The sequence below is a fragment of the Pseudophryne corroboree genome, chromosome 9 (genome assembly GCF_028390025.1).
Source record: "Pseudophryne corroboree isolate aPseCor3 chromosome 9, aPseCor3.hap2, whole genome shotgun sequence".
Lineage (NCBI taxonomy): Eukaryota > Metazoa > Chordata > Amphibia > Anura > Myobatrachidae > Pseudophryne > Pseudophryne corroboree.
Window position 1 is genome coordinate 391,791,094 of NC_086452.1, and position 22,076 is coordinate 391,813,169.

General features: G+C 46.4%; 1 protein-coding gene across 11 annotated transcripts in view; it reads right to left on the minus strand.

Moving 5' to 3' along the window:
• Window positions 1–22,076, minus strand: part of ERC2 (ELKS/RAB6-interacting/CAST family member 2) — a 2,157,515-nt gene that overhangs the window by 771,134 nt on the left and 1,364,305 nt on the right. The gene's annotated exons all lie outside the window — the stretch shown is intronic.

The following is a 22,076-nucleotide window of genomic DNA, read 5'->3' on the forward strand; positions in this document are numbered from 1 at the left end:
AACACCCACGCGGACAAATAATAGATTTGAAGTTTTGGAAGAAAACAGAGAAAGCGACCGTTTTTTAGAGAGAGGGAGGAGAAACCACCAATGGAGGTGAAAAACAGGACCCATAGAGGAAAGAGAGGGGGAAGGGTAAAAAGGAGAAAGAAAAAGAGAAACATGCCCAGTAGGAGACGAAGGAAACCTAGAGAAATTGTAAACAACCCGGCCACAATAGAAGAGACTGAGGAGATTGTACAAGACTCACTGCCTGGGAATATACAGGAAAAAGGCGTGAAGATCTTTAATCTAAGCTCACATGTTTTAACGGAACCAGAGAAGAGAGTATTAGAAAAAGGTCTGAAATACGCCCCTGTTACTGCAATCAATAAATTTGAAACATTTATTGATATTCATAAATTTACAAGGAAATTGTGTCTTAAAAAATTCTTTCTTTCCAAAGAGGAAACCAACTGGGAAGGAATCGAGTCAGTTGCTAGAACTCCTTATAAACCAAAGTCTGTTTTCTTTCCAACACATGTTAAGGGAAAATTTATAGACACTTTCTGTGATCTGATACAAGATGATCTGAGAATGATCAAACCTACTGGTTTGAACTTCAATTTAAGTTTTAAAGAAAGAGCAGCTTTGAAAGATCTGAGTAATAACTCAGATATCATTGTGAAGCCAGCCGACAAGGGGGGGGGGGAAGGTTGTTATAATGGATATCGATTGGCATATTAAAGAAGTAGAGAATCACATAGGTGATAGGGACACCTACTCTAAACTCTGATCAGATCCCACCAGAAGAATTATGTCGGAATTGAAGACCCTCATTGAAAAATATGAGACCTTAGGAGCCCTAGAACAAAGGGAGGCAAAATTTCTTCTTAACCCCAATCCAGTTATACCAACACTTTACTTGTTACCCAAAGTACATAAAAATGCCACCAACCCCCCCGGTAGACCTATAGTGTCTGGTATAGGGTCCATAACGGCCAATCTATCAGAATATATAGACTTTTTCTTGCAACCATTGGTGCTGGAAAACGTATCACACTTAAAGGACACCAAGGATTTTTTGAATTTTCTACCAACCATAAAATGGGAAGCTGATATGATAATGATCACTGCCGATGTTAAATCTTTGTACTCTATAATCCAACACGAAGCAGGCATCAAAGCCCTTACATCCTACCTCAGAAGAAGCACTTTAGAAGAATGTATCCAGAATCTGATCATCTAAGGGGTCCATTTTATTCTCCATAATAATTATTTCATTTTTAATGGGGATTTTTATATACAAAAAATGGGCACAGCCATGGGCACCAGGTTCGCTCCGAGTTACGCGAATATTTTTATGGGACAATGGGAATTAGACACTGTTTGGAATAACAATCCCTTCGGAGCGAACCTGGTGTCATGGCGAAGATACATAGATGATGTTTTTTTATATGGAGAGGTAATAGAGATCTTTTAGATGATTTTTGTGTCTATTTGAACACCAATGATTTAAATATTAACTTCACTTTTAATATCGATGAAGCATGTGTCAACTTTTTAGATGTTTCAGTTTTTATTAAGGATAATTCTTTACAAACCAAGACTTACACTAAACAAACAGATTCCAGGTCTTACATAGAATATGACAGCTGCCATCACAGAAACTGGCTGGATTCGATTCCTCAAGGACAACTGAGACGGTTAAAGAGGAATTGTACGGAGGAAACAGTTTATAAACAACAAGCAATGGAACTGAGAAGTAGATTTAACAAAAATGGATATAAAATGGAGAAGGTAGATCAAGCTATCCAAGATATAGATAGAGTTGAAAGGAAGGATCTTTTGAATATAAATACAAATAAAAAGCCCAATCAGGATAATTATGAGTGGGCGTTTATAACGAGTTTTAATTCTCAGTATCGTATTATAGAAAGATCAATTAAGAAACACTGGAATATTTTAAAGAAAGACCCAGTGATTGGCAAAGTAATCCCCGAGCGCCCAACATTTATCTATAAAAGAGCTCCAAATATCAAACAAAAAATAGTTAAGAGTTTCCTAAAACCAAAAAACGGGAAGGGAGAATTGCGACAACTGGATTTCACCGTTGCGGTACATGTTTCGGATGTAGATAAATTAAGAGCGACGGTTCTAAGAAATTGGAGAATATAGATATTAATGAGAAAACTTTTAAATTAACAGATTTTATGACATGTAATATGAACAATGTGATATATTTTATCGAATGCACATGTCTTTTGTTTTATATTGGACGTACATCCCGGGCATTAAAAGTTAGGATTGGAGAACACTGCCGAAATATTCGTAAAGGTTTGGAAACGCATGCCTTGTCCAACCATTTTAAGAAACATCATGGCAGCTCTACTAAGGATATAATGAGATTTGCTGGGCTACGTTTAATAAAAGGCAACTCAAGACAGAGGGATATAGCCTCCCAATTAGCCAAGAGGGAAATGCAATTTATTTATGATTTTCTTACATTGCATCCCCATGGTTTAAACAATGATTTTGAGTTAAAATGGTTTTTATGAACTTTTATATCTTATCAGGTGTTATTTCTATTTTCTATGTGTGAATTTCATTCAACCTATTTTTTCCCTATGTGGGTATATATATCAATACATTAACTTTTAAGATAATTAATTTTGTATTTTGAAATGTTCACATTTGTTCTATATCCACAGGGATATACATTTTCTTCAATGAAGCGGCCACCATGGTTAGTACCGGCAACGTGAGTCCCGTATGAGTAAAAGGTTGAAGTCCGGGGATTTGGACAATGCCGGAGGTAGTAACCAGTGACGGCGTCCAGATCCCCATGGCAACAATGTTGATACGTGCTATGGAAACAGCGTCGCGGCGATGGGAGCCGCTTCCGGGATCGGGTGTCCATGGTAACGGCGCCTATGACGTACTTCCTGCCGACGGGCGGAAGTGACGTAACGGGACGCCGGAGAAGGCCGTGGAGAACATGCGAGATTTACATGTGAAAGGGGGATGTCCCTCGGTTTTTTGATACAAGATCGAGGATGCTGATTTGTCAAAGGGAGGGAGTCTATTGATGGGACGTTAGGATTGGACATAAATGTACTTATAAGGAGCACCGTGGAGAGGATGACTTCATTCATTGCCTTGATAAAGAACCTAAGGACAGGTTCGAAACGCGTTGGCCCAATTTGGAACAATGCATCCTAGAATTTCTGCTGTGGAGACGTGGGAGACCGAACTCTTGCCAGGAATCCATCCCAGACCGTCTACCCGGGAAGACCAAGCTGGTGATATTCTAAAGAACTTTGTTTGAGAACTGTTTTCCACCGGTTCTCATACCTTTCTGGTAATTGTGCAATCTATCCACAATATCTTAGCACATAGGATTTCACTGTCACCTATTTTACAATATCTTTTACAAATTTTAAAGATTTGTCAGTTTATGTGTGATTAAATTTTACTGTACCACACATGTTGTATCATTTGTTTTCTCCCCATATGCTGACGGGACGGAATTAGGATAAAAGCTCATGAAAAAGAAATTATCTACACATACAAGAGGGATGTATTATTTAATTTTTCCTTTCATCTTTTATTCTGTTGGTTTTTGTGTGGCGCACTGTGTGAATTAGTACCGTCCTCTTTTTTCTTCTTTGTCTATATTAAGTGTAGTGGAGAGACACTTAGAATTGGTACTATATCTATTGAGCAGCCTACATTGCGCAGATTGTCTATTCATCACTTAGAGGTTTTTTTGCATGAAATGCAGAATAGTAGAGAGGTTATAGGTAAACAATGCGCGGTAGAGAAGAGATACTGTACAGCAATGCTTTTAGGTTGGGTGGAAATGTAAAGAATCATAGTGTGGTAAGATGGGCAAAAACATATGCAGGGCGGTCTATAAGTGATCCAAAAAGGCAGACCAGTATAGAGGGAATACAGAAATGGTGTTGCTGAAGAAAAGAAAGTGAGAAGTTTGTGGGAAGAAAGTGATTTTTCAACAATGCTGTGCGTTTGAGAAAGAATAGGGACAGGCAGAGTGGAATTGAGAGGATAAAGAGAGGCAAGGCGGTAGTGCAAAAATAGCGTTGCAAGTGTCTATGTTAGGTATAAGTATTGTCTGGAGGATTACCTTCCAGAAAATGTAGGATAATGTGTAACTATGGCAAGGTGAAAGGGGGTGCTATGGTCAAGGGTGTGTAGTACCTTGCACAGAGGGGTAAAATTGTCGGCAGGCTCTGATAACTAACACAGGGGCCAATTCAGTAAGGTTAGCAAATTCTGTTAATCAGCAGAATTTGCTAACCATTAGCACGTATGCTGGGGGCCGCCCAGCACTGGGCAAGGCCGCTCAGCATGCTGACCGGCGCCTCCCCACCTGCTTCAAGCAGAAATTGCGAACAGCATGCAATTTCTGCTTGTTAGCAGAAATTAAGGATGACTCCTGCCGGCGCAGTTTAGCTGCGGCCGCAGGAGTCCCTGCGCCATTTTTGTTGTCGCAGCAGCTGCGTGTGACATCACGCAGTCGCTGCGGCCGCACCCCCGTTCACGCATACCAGCCCACCGTTTGGGATGGCATGCACCCGCAACGCTCCGTTTCCACCCAGAAAACAGAGCGTTGCCGCCCCCCTCCCGCCCCGCAACCGCCTCTGCCTGATTTACAGGCAGAGGCAATCGTAATTTCTGCGGCCCCCCCACAGAAATTGCGGGCGCATGCGCAGTAGGGCCTGCTGCGCATGCGCCTGTGGCCCCCTCAGCAAAAATTCCGTATGAATTGCGATTCATACTGAATTTGCCCCATAGTGTAGTATATAGTGCTAGTGTATGCATGATAAATTACCACATCAATTTCAGGAATGCATTGTAGAAAAGATAGCAAAGTCGTGTGCAGTACGGGATGAAGTACCTAATGGTTTGCAGCAACAGTCTGTAGAAAATAGGCCAAAGTCCTGTGGCCACAGATAGCAGAGGTGCTTATACACACAATGGTCACAGGTAGTAAATTCCCTTATACACATAGTACCCACAGGTAGCAGAGCCGCTTATACACACAATATCCACAGGTAGCCAAGCTGCTTATACAGACAATAACCACAGTTTGCAGTGGTGCATATACACATAATGGCCAAAGGTAGCAGTGGGGCTTAAACACACAATGGCCCCAGGTAGTAGCGCCACGTTTACAGACAATACTCTCAGCTAGCTAAGGCGCTTGTAGACACAGTGACCACAGGTTGCTAAGCTGCTTATACACACAGACACACAATGGCCACAGGTAGCATCGGCACATAGACACACAATGGGCACTGGTAGCAGAAACGCGTATACACAGAATGGCCACTGGTAGCATCGTCGGCTATAGATACAATGGCACAGGTAGCAGTGGTGCAAATACACACAATGGGCCAAGATATTACAGCCGCTTATACACACACTGGTCACAGGTAGCAGAGTTGCTTATGCACACAGTGGTGTGTCTCTGTGCCGTGGTTTACCTCTGATTGAGGTAGTCACTGGTAGCGTGTATGGATGGTGTCCAAGGTGGTGCGTGCGGTGGATGGGTGGGTGCAAAAGGGGGCTGTGGGTGGGGGAGGGCTTCGAAAGGTCCTGTTGCAAATAGGGTCTGTACATGCTGTGGGTGGTGGAGGGTTGGCTCTGGCGGGGGAAGGGCAGGGGTCTGGACGTGCTGTGTGTGAGGGAGGTGGAGGGGTGGGTTCAGAGGGGGTGCTGCATATAGTGGGGGAGGTGCAGGTGGGGGAAGGCCACAGATGGAGGATGCAGTTGCTACCTTGGGGGTGTGTGGGGGGATTGTGGAGGGTGCCGAAGGTACTGTGGTTGGTGGAGTGGTGGCTACGAGGGGTATGTGGATGGGGGAGGGTGTCCTGAAGGTGTTATGGGTGGTGGATGCCTTGGCGTGGGCTAGACCGTGGATGGGGGCGGGTGTCTGTATATGCTGTGGGCTAGGGGAGAGGTCTGGAGGTGCTGTGCTTGGGGAAGTTGCAGGTGCGGTGGACAGGGGGAGGGGGGGGCGTAGGTGCCATGGGTACAGGAGGGCCACATGGGGTGGGTGGGTGGATGGGGGTGGGTATTGGGAGGCGCTGTGTGCAGGGGAGGGGCGGAGGAGTGGGTTAGGCAGATGGGGGAAGTCTGGAGGTGCAGGTGGTGGTGTAGGGGTGGGGTGTTTGTGTTGGGGGGGTGGAAGAGGCAGGTATGGCGATGCCTTGATTGGTGGAGGGGCTTGTGAGGTGCAGCGGGTGTTGAACGGGCAGGTGTGATGTTGGCGCGGGTAGGGTAGGAGGTCCGGAGGAGCTGTGGGTGTAGGAGGGTTGGTTAAGTCGGTGTGGCGGGAGGGGTAGGGGGTTAGGAAGCATTGCGGGAGGGTGGGTGGTTTCCACGGATGGGGTAGGGGTGATGGGTATGCAGGGGGAGGGAGTGTGAATATTGCAGTTGGGGGAGGGGTGGGTGGAGTGGTGCTGCGGGTGGGGGAGAAGTGAGGGCAGGGGTGGCGTGGTTGAAGGAGGGTCAGGTGTGGGAGTGTGGTGGATGTGGGAGGTACGGTAGCAGTGGTGTGGTTGGTGGGGTAGGGGTGTGTGAGTGAGCGTCTGAGGTGGGTGAGTGGGGTGTGGAGCAGTGTTGAGCACAGAGCAGTGTGGGGTGTGCTGCTCTGGGTGGGTAATAGACGCAGGATCATGTGGACAGGCAAAAAGTATGACCTGTGCGTCTTAGGTGTGGCCATGTTTTCCACTCTTCCAAAGTCGAATCGGCGAGATACAGTATGTGAGTGTATGACTGCGGTAGGGAATGAGGCAAGATATTGGAGATAGTGCTAGGTAAAGGATCTGGCAGCGTACGTCTGGCAGTATATACAGTAGCAGTGCACATAATCTCTGAGGCAGTTAGTGAGGGATAATGATGGTGTAGGAGGGGTGAGGGCCACTACAAAGTCAGGTGGTTATACAGCAGGATGAGGGTGACAGAGTGGAGTGGCGGGTAGTACTTAGCAGATGTAGGGGTGGAGTACAGGTGTGATGTCACAGTGGAACTCCCTTTGCTCGCATGTGTGACGTCTGTGTGCCATCAGGATGTGTGGGTAGTGCTTGCTGCTAACCCCCTGGGTGCTGCTGTGAGATGTTGAGTCTGCTGCATAGGAAGGGAGCTCCGGCTCATCATGATCGATTTATGGTCACTGCTCTGTCCTGTCCCCATTCGGCAGTGCATGGTCCGCCCTGCCTGACAGGCGGCATGCCTCCATCCTGTTTGGCTGTGGGAGCTTCTGTTCTCGCGGGGCATGCGATAAGCCTCTACAGCCCTACAGGCTGGCTGTCACCCGCTTAGGCATGGGGTTTTCCCAGGAGCGAAGTGGCGGCCGGTTTTAGGCTGCAGACGGAGGGAGCTCCAGCGCTGCAGCCATGCTCATGGGAAATTGTCCCGTCCTGGCGCCTTCTTGCTGGACATAGTCCGCCCCGCTTGCCGCACAGCAGGGCACCACCCTGTCTGTATGCGGCAGGTGCTGATACGGTGCATGTGCTTGCGCCCCCTGTCCCGGGGTACGGGTGTCAGCCGGCAGGCATGGTCTCTACCCGTGAGAGGAGGAGCGTGCGGCCACCTACTGCCTGCATGTATCCTCCGTAACCGCAGTGATCCCTGCCGCCAGTGGCCACGGTGTACCTGTCGCTGCTACTACCGCTGGCCTTCTTCACTTCCCTATACTGTAGGTAGTGTCACTGGGCATCTTGTACCTGACTCTGCTGCTGGCACAGGGCATGGTGTAGCTCCCTGCAGATGCAGTTGACTCCGGCCAGCGTTGTCACTCCGCCCAGACACAGAGTCACAGATCTGGGATATTATATAGGAGATAGGATGTACCGTGGTGGTTCACAGCTTCCAGGATTTTGGTGCTAGGAAGCACACAGGGGTAATTACTTGATTGATAAATACTGTAACTGCTCCATAACTACAGCAAGGGCTGGCTCTACCATTAGGCAGCTTAGGCATCTGCCTAGGGGCATCAGTCACTGGAGGGCGCCACTGAATTCAGCTAGCAAAAAAATGAAGGATGTCTCTTTATGCGACCTCCTCCTTTTATACTACAATGGTCTATGCTGTGGGTCTAAACAGGTGCAGCCGCCACTATCAGTTTGTACCACATAGTGCCTCAGCGCTTCCTCCGTGCTGAGACGTGTAACACCAAGTCATGTTATGGTACATAGGAGGCAAATGTAACTAAGCCTCCCGAGGGGCGCCCCCACGGCCACTTCTTATAGCCCTGATGCACCTCAGCTAGGCCTCTGGATCCTGGTACTCCAGCAGCAAGCAGCACCTGACTTCATGTCTGCACCAACAGAGTCGCTGTAGTGCTGCTGCCGCCTGCAATAGGTTTCCTGCTAATGACGAGGGAAACACAAGAAAACAGCTTAAGATAAGTAACCCATGGGGGTTCTGGACCACAGACAGTACAGATCTCAGAGCCTGATGGGTGGTTTGCATTTGTAAACAGCATAGTAAAGAAAACACAGACACTGGGGCACAATACAGTACAAATGGAGGAGAGGGGATCAGTAATGAACTTACAGATGGGGGGATGGAACCAATTAGGAGCAAACTGTACAAATATATGTATGTCTGTACGTATATATGTATGTATACACATACAATTCAAGAGATATAGTTGGCATACCGGCGGATGGGATGCCAGCGTTCAGAACACCAGCACCGGAATCCCAACACCTGTCAGAATGTCGATGCCGGAATCCCCACAGCCGGCATCCTGAATGTTAGTATGCCAGGAAGGGTTAGACTTAGGATGCAGGGAGGGAAGGTTAGGGGAAGGTTAAGAGTTAAATTCATTAAAAATGTTGGGATTATGGTGGTCGGAATTCCGCTGTCGGTATTCTGACCGCCGGCACCCATACCCAACCCCAATTAAATATCCCCCCACCAGCCACATATACAGTGTATACTCGTAAAAAGAAGTGAGATTGGCTTCAGTGTCCTATACGATTCCTAACATGCCGGCTAGCGTGTGTACATAAAGAATAGACGGCACTCAAGGACTTTTAAAGTGAAAGTATATTGTGAGCAAAGTCACAAAATTGTGTGACCTTGTTTACAATATACTTTATCACTTTAAAAGTCCTTGAGTGTTGTCCCTTTTCTCTGTATATGTATAATGATGCAATCCACCCCAGCCCACCTAGTGGCCACCTGCATCTCTCATCCGGGAATCGGGGGATCGCAGGTTAGGAGGCGTTAGGCTAAAGCTTTGCCTAGGGGCAGAGAGTCCTTCACCGGCCCTGGGAAGGACTCACGTTGGGTGGAGCCTCATGATTCATAGGTGTGGTTTGGGGACCAAGGTCCTGATTTGGGAATGTGACCTTAATTACTTCATTGTGAATGTTATGATATTTAATACAGTAACCAATTTGATACCTTATGCTTGATAACGCTGATATACTTCATTATTTAGTAACATTATACTGAGACAGAACATTGCTTTTTAAGCTTTGTTATCAATCACGTGAATGAAATAAGACACAATACAAATATGTCCATCATTGATTCAGATGAGTTCACTGGACTCATTTTCTTTTCACGGTAAGAATCACAATCCTGTATGAAGCGTGTTGTTTATGTGATTTCATCTTGTTTGATTGAGCTTTGCTTTCAATGCAGAACATATTTTCAAATGAAGTAATATGAAACATGTGAATGGAGTATATCGGCATAGAGGTGGATCAGAAGAGCGCCGGGGTCATTCTGGATCAGCACGTGACCCAAACAGGTACCTATGGAAAAGAGGGGTGTAACCAGAGATTGAAGATGATTATCTCTAGTTACATTGAATAAAGCAACAAACGTTATCTGGCTGCATAACATCTGTCTGTTTTATGGGATTCTGATCTGCTGTTCAGACCCCAGTTTCACTTTGCCTTTTTCATCCCCTTCTGAAAACCACTTACTCCCCTAATAACTTATGCCACGTTAGCAGAACACTTCTGTACCCCAGCTTGTAGTTGGCATGAGCTACCTTATGTTGATCAGCAGAAATCCTAAGAGCCAGACCCTTTCCTATCTCTTATTTTTATATAAATAAAAGACTCAAAAAGTTACTTTTTGCTTTGTAAAATGCACATGAAGTGACAGGTTACCAACATTGCAATGAAGAAAGTGAAAAGCAAAATTAGCATCACACTGTAAAAAGTTATTTTCCAATAAGCTATAATAACTGTACTTTAAATGAATATGGATAGAAAACTCAAAAAACAGACTGATTATATATAAGGCGGTTGCAGTGTCCTTGTATGGGATTACGGGCAGGAAGATTGCAAATGTCCTTCCCCACCCTCTGTGTTGTGTTGGCTTAAATAGTCTCCCCTCTTGTATTTAAATATTAGTAGAAGTCTTTCTTCTGTTATAAAAATTCCTAACCTAATTTAGTAAGGATTGTACATTCTGCTAATCAGCAGAATTTGATATCCTTTGGATCGCATGCTGGGGGCCGCCCATCGCTGGGCAAGGCCGCCCAGCATGCTGACCGGCGCCTCCCCCCCCTTGATGAAGCAAATTTCTGCTTCATCTTAAAAAATCTTGATATCTCCTGCCGGCGAAGCTTAGCTGTGCCCGCAGGAGACCTGGCGCCATCTTACCCATTGCGGTGGCTGCATCTGACATCACGCAGCCGCCGCGATAACAACCCCGCCCAGCCTCTGCCTGATTGACAGGCAGAGGCGATCGCTTTTTCTGCGGCCCTCCCGCAGAAAGTGCAGGCACATGTGCAGGACGGGCACTGCATTTGCGCCCGCAGCGACATCGTAAAAATTCCGGTTGGATCGCGATTTGCGTTCCAACCTGAATTAGCCCCTTAATCAGTTGTGATATAGCCATCCATATACTTACCATACCATCCCTTTAAACCGGGACACCTTTGATTTACGCAGGTTCTGTGGCTGCTGACTTCAAGCCTGCATTTTGCCTGGTTTTAATCAGCCACAGGACCTGTGTAATCTATTAGCATCCCGGTTTAAAGGGATAGCATGGTAAGCCTATCCATCCATCCAAAACTACTGACACACTGTCAGAGCTGCGACAACCCCAGTCCCCATTACCAATATCATCTGTGGCAAAGGTGGCTGAACTATGAATCATATAGAATGGTTCTTGCACCCACAATCAAAGGGGGAGGGAGCTATAGGGGGTAGGTGTGGCAGCCAGTTGAGCTAGGCACTGAAATATGCAGGTACGGCCCTGGGTATGGTGGCACTAAGAGAAGCATGTGCACAGTGTTCTCATAATTATGCTAGGAGTGTTCCAGCTATACCTTTCACCACTATATTCATATTTTGGGCCTGATTCAGAGTTACATGCAAGTATCTATAGTCGCATTGCATGCTCAGGAAAAAATGTGGATCTCTGCCTGTATTCAGAGTTGGCTTCACCTATGTGGACACATTGCCCATCCACTTGTCATCACTATCAGCACTTATTTGCACCATAGATATCCTTGGTGCAAGCAAACAGTGTTACATTCGCCCAATCACCATGTACAATCGTTTCTGCATACACACCAACGGAACTCATCCAATGTGTGAATGGCTCCTCGATGCCCAGTTACTGTGCACCCACTAACCTGCAAGTGGAGACATGGCTGAGATGTGTGCGACTCTAAATCGCCCGTTGTTGCTCACAGTTGCATATACAGGCTCTGGCTTATGGGGGTTATTCAGGTCACATCGCTAAGCAATGTGACCACAATAACCCCCGTCCCAACGGCAATGCGCACGTGCAGGTCCAGTCCTGCGCGGACAGCCAATGCGATCAGATTGCATTGACAGGCAGAGGCGTTCGCAGGGGGGCTGGTGACGGAATGTGGCGAGAGCAATTGCGGTTGAAGCAGCTAGGCAGGCCATTCTGCATGCTTGGGCGGCCTTGCCCTGCGATGGGCGTCCCCAGCATGTGAAAGAACGGATTACAGATTCTGCTTTCAGAATCTTTTTAGCAGAATCTGCAATCCGTACTGAATAATCCCCTATACGTGGTAACTACAAACTACGAGATCCATATGCAAATCTGACTCTGTGATAAGTACTTACTGTATATGTGTTTGCTTAGTAGGAAGGGGGAAAAAACATTATATATAGCAAATGTTACATGTAGGCGATGTTCTGCTCCATGCTAGAAATGGCAGCTGATAAGCAAGTTCTATTGTAAGTAGAATATCTGGTTCCGCCAGCACTCGCCTTAGCCAACAGTGAAAACAAGAAAAGTAATATACTGGGAAAGTAATAACTAATACCCCTTTCATGCTGAGCCGTTGCTGGGTAAACTAGGCTCATGTGTTGGTGTAAATGGGTCAACCTGGTTTATATGTGCAGGTCCGTGACCCAGGTCTTTACCAGGGTTATAGCCAGGACTGATCCCAATACATGTGGTGTAAAAAGGGGGACCCAGGTTACGTTAAAAGGAGCTCAATAAACTCATTCGTAATACCTCTTTTACACCGAGGCAAGGCCCCCGGGAAACACTTTGGCTATAACCAGGGTCACAGAGCCAGCATACAAATCCTGATTCATGGCAATTTTTCCCGGGATTTAAGCCTAAAAGGGGTATGTACTTAACTATAACCAAGTACTCATGTCAAAGTAATTAGTTCACAGGTACATGTGTCTTAAGGGCCCCATACACTTATCCGACCGCATGTCGGAGGCGAACGCAGGCAGTCACTCCAAGCAGCCTCCCAGGGGGGCGGGATCGCCCAAGATACATCGGATGCTGCCCTTTTGCATACGATATATCTTGGGCGATCCCAGCCATGCCCCCAGATCGGACCAGATTGAATGTGCAGTACATTCAATCTGGAGGATCCGACCCGATGCTCACAGGAACACGCATCGGATCGGACCGGAGACACCTAAAAAATGCCTGATTTCACCCAATATATCGGGCCGAATGCCCGAATTGGGCTGAAATCGGGCATAATCGCTCTAGTGTATGGGGCCATTTTAGAGCTTCACACTGAGAGGCCTATTTGTTGCAAATAATCTTTTATAACGTTTTATTACATCATATTAACAAAATATTGCTCCGTCCTCAGCCATTACATCTTCAGCAAAAAATGAAACGGGTAAATAAATAGGCTGAAACCTTCTCTTTTCTGTTCATAAGTTAGCAGTAAAAAAGGTATCACTCTGAGATAGTGGCCATGATGGTGTGTATAGTAGATATATGTGAGCGCTGTCTCCTCTGCAGCTGTGGGAGGCCAGAGAGGGACAACACAATGTAGATAAGTACAGTACATAACAAATTCTGTTTTATTTCATGTAAAAAACAATGATGTTATCATATTACTCAGCACAAGTTACCTGCGTGGAGACTTGCTTAGCACACAGTCTACTTTGTAATGTGATACATTTTAAGGGTGAACACAAAATAAAACCCTTTGTGTTTTCAATTAACACACTACTGGGAATCCACTACCGCTTATTTACTAATGACCAATATGACGCAGCTAGTTTACGCTTTAAATACTGTGGCACAGATCCATGCCTGTGATCACTTCTGTGAAAGGCACTGCACTCATTTCTAAACCCCTCAGATGACCTAAACTGGTGAAAGGGGCATAAATTGTCTACAGCGGTGTGGGATGTTTACTGTTTGGAATGTCAGTAAAGATTAAACGTATTTAACTTAATGCACTATATACAGAGAGATTTCAGTATCTAGTCATAAAATGCACTGTAAAACAGAGATCTAAATAACAGGGCATGCTACATATATATCAATCTCTGTTAATTTTTACGTGTTTGGATATAGAGAACATCAAAGGGACTGTTCATATACAGTATGCTATTTTTTATGGTTTGGGTTAGTGTGACTCGTAACTGCCTTTAAATTCTTAGTGTCGCATTATGGAATAACATTTGTTACTGTTTATGCTGGTTGCCTAGCTGAGGATGGGGAGGTCAGGTATAATGCAGTATGACTTTCCCTACTTATTCTACTCAAGATGTGCCCTAGCTGGTCAATGGTTTCTTCACAGGGTCCATGACGGTAATTTAGGAACTGCTAAAGAGTAAACGTTGTTTTGTGACATCCCACATATACTTTTGCACCTAGTTTTATAGGACTGAGCATGGATTTTCAGGCCAAGGTCGCGACTTCAGCAACATTTATTGTACCAAATGAAAGAACTTGATAGCTCATTGTTAACCTGCAGATTAGGAGCCTGTTTATTCATTTAAGTGTAAAAACAATGTCACATTATCCTAGGAGTAGATTATATAAATGAATTATTGGGGCGTACGCCCTAACCTTTTGCGGAATGTTCAAAAAGACTGACAAATTTCTGGGAGCTCTCTCAAACTACCTGGAGAGTAGTCCAGCCTACCGGAACTAGTGACGTCCCCAGTGAAATAGGTGTACTGTGGGATTGATGACACGATTGCAACATTTCCCCACAGTAAAATCCACCACTTCAGTGAGTTTAGGTAAGCCACTTGCAGTCGGTGTGACTGCACTGGCTCAGTAGCTTCACTGTGACTGGTAGTAACTTCCTATTGGAAGTCCTACCTGCCAGTCACCCGCAGGACAGGCAGTCCCATTGGGAGGTGTTTCCTCCCTCTGGGTCAACCTGATGAACCATAAACCTGGGGTAACTCCCTCTGTAGCTGTGTACCACTGTACTAGTCACTCTCAGAACTAAAAGGTAAGTAACTGAATTCAGAACTCCCACAGTACCATATTCAGCCAGCTACAGTGACCTAACAAGCCAGCACTGTGCCCTGTGTTGGCCCCACCCCTGGAGTGTGATGTCATGCTGAGGAGGCGGGCCCTCCAGACACTCGAGACCGCTGTACAGGTTGCAAGATGCATGCCCAGAGCGTCCTTTGGCACTACAGCAGCGATCCTGGCTACAAGATGCCACTGCAGGCACCCTGCCAGCCAAAAGCAGGACCCATGAGGCAGCAACAGTGCTGTCCCCAGGGCTATGCTCTTTGGGTGATGGCATCACTTGCACACCCCTAGTTAGGACCCTGCCCACCTCACACTCCCAAACAAATAAACTGTCTGTTCCATCCATTTTGTAACAATACCATAATTACCATAACATGCACAAGTAGATGTGTAAAAGGTGTCTGGTATACCTAGACGTCTCCTGCATGCATTACTGATCCCTAAGATGCAGCATTGGATAACCTGCGACACCATCGGAAAGCTGCATGACTCATGGAGCAAGCCAGCTGCTGCAGTGCCAACGGACATCTTCTGATGGAGGTCCTGGCCTCGGCACTCCCCCAAAACTGCAGCAACTCACCTCCATCTTGGGAAACAGCGGCCATCGCCAGCCTCCCCCCGCACTCAAACGGCAGCAGACTGTCAATCACTGACAGTCTACTGCCATAATGCACAGTACGGGTCTGACGCATATGCAAAGTACCGAACATCTGTACTCTGTGCTCTGCGCCACAGATCCACTGGGAACTGAATTATAACCAGTAGTTATTTGACGGAACAGTACTTTTTTGCAACCGCTGTCTCAGTTCTGCCACAATGAAACAGTGTGATGATATTCCATTAAATCCCATTGTGAATTCGGGAAGACTTTTTTATGTTGATGACCACAATCATGATAAATAGGATCATTAGCATAACAGATGACACCCAATGACTATGGTGTGCTGGACAATATGGCAGCATGCAGTGAACGGTAGGACTAAGATTTCAGTAAAACAGCTCATTTAACAAGTCATAGCATATTTTTATTCTCAGATATACATCTCACCCTGACCTGTCAAAAATACTATATATACTGTACGTGACAGGCAAAGTGGGAAACCCTAGCATTGTAAACAATGAATGAAGGTTTTAAATCAGAAATAAAAAAAACTGCTACCTACTTTGCCTAGGATCCTCTGTGCCGCTTTAGCATCTCAAACCTATAGTACATTGTGAAGTACTGATCTGCTCAGAGTTCACGGTATAACTTACTTCTTATTTAACGTTGTCAGCACAATCCCCCACTATTAGTAACTAAGAAGGAATATACCTTTAATCTTCCCATCACCGGGACTGGCAAAGTTCTCCTTTCATCTAACGTAGAATAAACAATCTCTCTGTTCTAAAGCAAGAATACAAGAACACCATAAATTGATTGAAAATTCACTGCCATCCACTTGGAAATACCACAAACAATGCATTGCACATAGAGACCTTTGCTAAAAATATTCCCTTTTGTTCAGTTCCACAACTTGAAGCTATCTCTTTATTGTGATATACAGGAGGGAGCGAGGGGCGGGTGCGGAGAGGAACAATTTACTGTGCTTTACAAAGTCTCTCTTTTTGAACTAAACCGACTAACCCAGAAGGCTACCTTATTGAGACCTTTTGTGAGTGATATTCCGTACGTCACCATTTAATCTTCAGTGGTTAAACAAGAGTCCATTCATCTATCAACTGAAGCAAGGGATAAAGACTTTGCCTGACCATTCATACAAGTCGCTTGGCATCAGGATTTCAGAAAAGCCTCTTTTGACAGCTTAGCAGCTGCAAGGACTGCTGGCCAAGTTCTTCATCCCACAAAAATTAGAGTAAAAATGTAAACTTCAGTAGATTTCAGCACATCCTTACATGCAATAAGTGCCCCATTGTAATCGCTTGGCCCGGAAAAATGGAGATTAACTTTGCTGCTATCTCTATATACAGTATGTAATTCAGGTAATGGAACCAACTAAATGCTTCACCGTACACTGAAATAGAGAAACACTTGTAGACTACGGAGATCATTTGCAAAGTGCATAATGGACAAGGTGCAGTGTACAATCCACTTTGGTCTCGCTGTGCATCTCAATTTATATAGGTGCATCTACATTTCCCAAAAAAAGTGCATTTGCTCACTGAGCAAGATGGTGTCGTTTGCAGAGGCTGAGTGAAGTAGAGTGAGTGTTTAGCTTAGAGCGCAGACTATTAATGAAATGATATAAAGGTGTGGTGGGGCATGTTTCCTAAGGATATTCAGATCTGGAAGCGTCTTGCCCTTCATGTTGACCTTCGTCTGAAAAGTGCACTTCTATATGCATTCCGAGCTGCATATGAAGGTAGACCATTCTGTACAATCAAGTAAAGCATCCATCTGCACCCACTGATGAAATTTCATTGGACAAAATGCAACTGGGGGTGGCTGACAAGGGCGTGAGCGCGGTGACGTCACGAGGCCAGGAAGCGAGAGGGAGCACGGACAGACATCAGGGGTACTGGTTCGATGTGAGAACCTTAGCTTTCTTTCACTTTCTTTCTGTACAACATGCACTATTGTGATATTTGTACAGATCACTATGTTCTGTGTGAGTGGTATTTATATTTTTTTCAGTAAAGCTTGAAAGTCCTAACATAGGGCCTAATTCAGACCTGATCTCATCTCTGTGAATTTGTAGAGGTTTGCAATTGGATAGTCGCCGCCCAGACAAAGTGAAAATCCACCAAGTGCAAGTCTACGTATGCTATGCAAAAAGCTTTGCATACGCCAGTCAGCTGCAAATCTGTTCGCAACTCACTCACCATCGCATGATTGTTCCAGTCTGTGCGTAGCCCAGGACCTACTCCTACAGTGCGAAAGATTCAGGCTGATCGGGGCCGGAGCTGACGTCACCTACCCTTCCTGAAAATGCTTGGGAACGCCTGCGTTTATCCTGTCAATCAAACAATCTACGTACGCCTAGCCATCAAAAATACGTAGGATTTTTTTTGAGTTTGGTCTCATGCCTGCGCATTTACAATCCGTATGCATGTGCAGTTGTTCGATAATCCGCCACGTTGCGATTTCGCACAACAGCAGTCAGGTCTGAATTAGGCCCATAATTCACTATTGTGCGGCTCCTGTTTCTCAATTCTATACACTGAAGGACGTTTTAGGAGTGCAGCACCGCAGAAGGGAACGGACTGATTGTTTTATACACCTGTTATGCAACATAGACTAGGAGTAGCCACTCTTCCTGCTGAGCATTTTCTACATAAACGAAATTGTGGCCTATAGCGAATTCAGCATTATTGTGTTACTGTTTTCCTTACCGAATTGGCATATTCAATACAAATCTAGTTGTGAATTCAGCGCATTTTTATTACATCTGTTATTGCAAGCTTGTTTTTACTGATTTTTTGTGAGATTTATACGATCATTGACTGGTCATCCATTCTTTTATGTTCTTCCGACCTTTTGATAATGAGCCCCCTGATGAAGTCCGGTTGGATAATAAGAATTTACTTACCGATAATTCTATTTCTCGTAGTCCGTAGTGGATGCTGGGCACTCCGTAAGGACCATGGGGAATAGCGGCTCCGCAGGAGGCTGGGCACAAAAGTAAAGCTTTAGGACTACCTGGTGTGCACTGGCTCCTCCCCCTATGACCCTCCTCCAAGCCTCAGTTAGGATACTGTGCCCGGACGAGCGTACACAATAAGGAAGGATTCATGAATCCCGGGTAAGACTCATACCAGCCACACCAATCACACCGTACAACCTGTGATCTGAACCCAGTTAACAGCATGATAACAGAGGAGCCTCTGGAAGATGGCTCACAACAACAATAACCCGATTTAGTTAACAATAACTATGTACAAGTATTGCAGACAATCCGCACTTGGGATGGGCGCCCAGCATCCACTACGGACTACGAGAAATAGAATTATCGGTAAGTAAATTCTTATTTTCTCTGACGTCCTAGTGGATGCTGGGAACTCCGTAAGGACCATGGGGATTATACCAAAGCTCCCAAACGGGCGGGAGAGTGCGGATGACTCTGCAGCACCGAATGAGAGAACTCCAGGTCCTCCACAGCCAGGGTATCAAATTTGTAGAATTTAGCAAACGTGTTTGTCCCTGACCAAGTAGCTGCTCGGCAAAGTTGCAAAGCCGAGACCCCTCGGGCAGCCGCCCAAGATGAGCCCACCTTCCTTGTGGAATGGGCTTTTACAGATTTTGGCTGTGGCAGGCCTGCCACAGAATGTGCAAGCTGAATTGTACTACAAATCCAACGAGCAATAGTCTGCTTAGAAGCAGGAGCACCCAGCTTGTTGGGTGCATACAGGATAAACAGCGAGTCAGATTTTCTGACTCCAGCCGTCCTGGAAACATATATTTTCAGGGCCCTGACTACGTCCAGCAACTTGGAGTCCTCCAAGTCCCTAGTAGCCGCAGGTACCACAATAGGCTGGTTCGGGTGAAACGCTGAAACCACCTTAGGGAGAAATTGAGGACGAGTCCTCAATTCTGCCCTGTCCGTATGAAAAATCAGGTAAGGGCTTTTATAGGATAAAGCCGCCAATTCTGACACACGCCTGGCCGAAGCCAAGGCCAACAGCATTACCACTTTCCATGTGAGATATTTTAAGTCCACAGTGGTGAGTGATTCAAACCAATGTGATTTTAGGAACCCCAAAACTACATTGAGATCCCAAGGTGCCACTGGAGGCACAAAAGGAGGCTGTATATGCAGTACCCCCTTGACAAACGTCTGAACTTCAGGAACTGAAGCCAGTTCTTTCTGGAAGAAAATCGACAGGGCCGAAATTTGAACCTTAATGGACCCCAATTTTAGGCCCATAGACACTCCTGTTTGCAGGAAATGCAGGAATCGACCCAGTTGAAATTCCTCTGTAGGGGCCTTCCTGGCCTCGCACCACGCAACATATTTACGCCAAATGCGGTGATAATGCTTTGCGGTTACATCCTTCCTGGCTTTGATCAGGGTAGGGATGACTTCATCCGGAATGCCTTTTTCCTTCAGGATCCGGCGTTCAACCGCCATGCCGTCAAACGCAGCCGCGGTAAGTCTTGGAACAGACAGGGTCCTTGCTGGAGCAGGTCCCTTCTTAGAGGTAGAGGCCACGGGTCCTCTGTGAGCATCTCTTGAAGTTCCGGGTACCAAGTCCTTCTTGGCCAATCCGGAGCCACGAGTATAGTTCTTACTCCTCTCCGTCTTATAATTCTCAGTACCTTGGGTATGAGAGGCAGAGGAGGGAACACATACACTGACTGGTACACCCACGGTGTTACCAGAGCGTCCACAGCTATTGCCTGAGGGTCCCTTGACCTGGCGCAATACCTGTCTAGTTTTTTGATGAGGCGGGACGCCATCATGTCCACCTTTGGTTTTTCCCAACGGTTCACAATCATGTGGAAGACTTCTGGGTGAAGTCCCCACTCTCCCGGGTGGAGGTCGTGCCTGCTGAGGAAGTCTGCTTCCCAGTTGTCCACTCCCGGAATGAACACTGCTGACAGTGCTATCACATGATTTTCCGCCCAGCGAAGAATCCTTGCAGCTTCTGCCATTGCCCTCCTGCTTCTTGTGCCGCCCTGTTTGTTTACGTGGGCGACTGCCGTGATGTTGTCTGACTGGATCAGCACCGGCTGACCTTGAAGCAGGGGTCTTGCTAGGCTTAGAGCATTGTAAATGGCCCTTAGCTCCAGGATATTTATGTGAAGTGATGTCTCCAGGCTTGACCACAAGCCCTGGAAATTCCTTCCCTGTGTGACTGCTCCCCAGCCTCGCAGGCTGGCATCCGTGGTCACCAGGACCCAGTCCTGAATGCCGAATCTGCGGCCCTCTAGAAGATGAGCACTCTGTAACCACCACAGAAGAGACACCCTTGTCTTTGGTGACAGGGTTATCCGCTGATGCATCTGAAGATGCGATCTGGACCATTTGTCCAGCAGGTCCCACTGGAAAGTTCTTGCGTGGAATCTGCCGAATGGGATTGCTTCGTAGGAAGCCACCATTTTTCCCAGGACCCTTGTGCATTGATGCACTGAGACTTGGCCTGGTTTTAGGAGGTTTCTGACTAGCTCGGATAACTTCCTGGCTTTCTCCTCCGGGAGAAACACCTTTTTCTGGACTGTGTCCAGGATCATCCCTAGGAATAGAAGACGCGTCGTCGGGAACAGCTGCGATTTTGGAATATTGAGAATCCAACCGTGCTGCCGCAACACTACCTGAGATAGTGCTACCCCGACTTCCAACTGTTCCCTGGATCTTGCCCTTATCAGGAGATCGTCCAAGTAAGGGATAACTAAAACTCCCTTCCTTCGAAGGAGTATCATCATTTCGGCCATTACTTTGGTAAAGACCCGGGGTGCCGTGGACAATCCAAACGGCAGCGTCTGAAACTGATAGTGACAGTTCTGTACCACAAACCTGAGGTACCCTTGGTGAGAAGGGTAAATTGGGACATGGAGGTAAGCATCCTTGATGTCCAGAGACACCATATAATCCCCTTCTTCCAGGTTCGCAATCACTGCTCTGAGTGACTCCATCTTGAATTTGAACCTCTGTATGTAAGTGTTCAAGGATTTTAGATTTAAAATAGGTCTCACCGAGCCGTCCGGCTTCGGTACCACAAACAGCGTGGAATAATACCCCTTTCCCTGTTGCAGGAGGGGTACCTTGATTATCACCTGCTGGGAATACAGCTTGTGAATGGCTTCCAATACCGCCTCCCTGTCGGAGGGAGACGTCGGTAAAGCAGACTTTAGGAAACGGCGAGGGGGAGGCGTCTCGAATTCCAATTTGTACCCCTGAGATACCACCTGAAGGATCCAGGGGTCCACTTGTGAGTGAGCCCACTGCGCGCTGAAATTCTTGAGACGGGCCCCCACCGTGCCTGAGTCCGCTTGTAAAGCCCCAGCGTCATGCTGAGGACTTGGCAGAGGCGGGAGAGGGCTTCTGTTCCTGGGAACTGGCTGTTTGCTGCAGCCTTTTCCCTCTCCCTCTGCCACGGGGCAGAAATGAGGAGCCTTTTGCTCGCTTGCCCTTATGGGGCCGAAAGGATTGCACCTGATAATACGCCGTCTTCTTATGTTGAGAGGCTACCTGGGGTAAAAATGTGGATTTTCCAGCAGTTGCCGTGGACACCAGGTCTGATAGACCTACCCCAAATAACTCCTCCCCTTTATAAGGCAATACTTCCATATGCCTTTTGGAATCCGCATCACCTGACCACTGCCGCGTCCATAACCCTCTTCTGGCAGAAATGGACAGCGCACTTACTCTTGATGCCAGTCGGCAGATATCCCTCTGTGCATCACGCATATATAG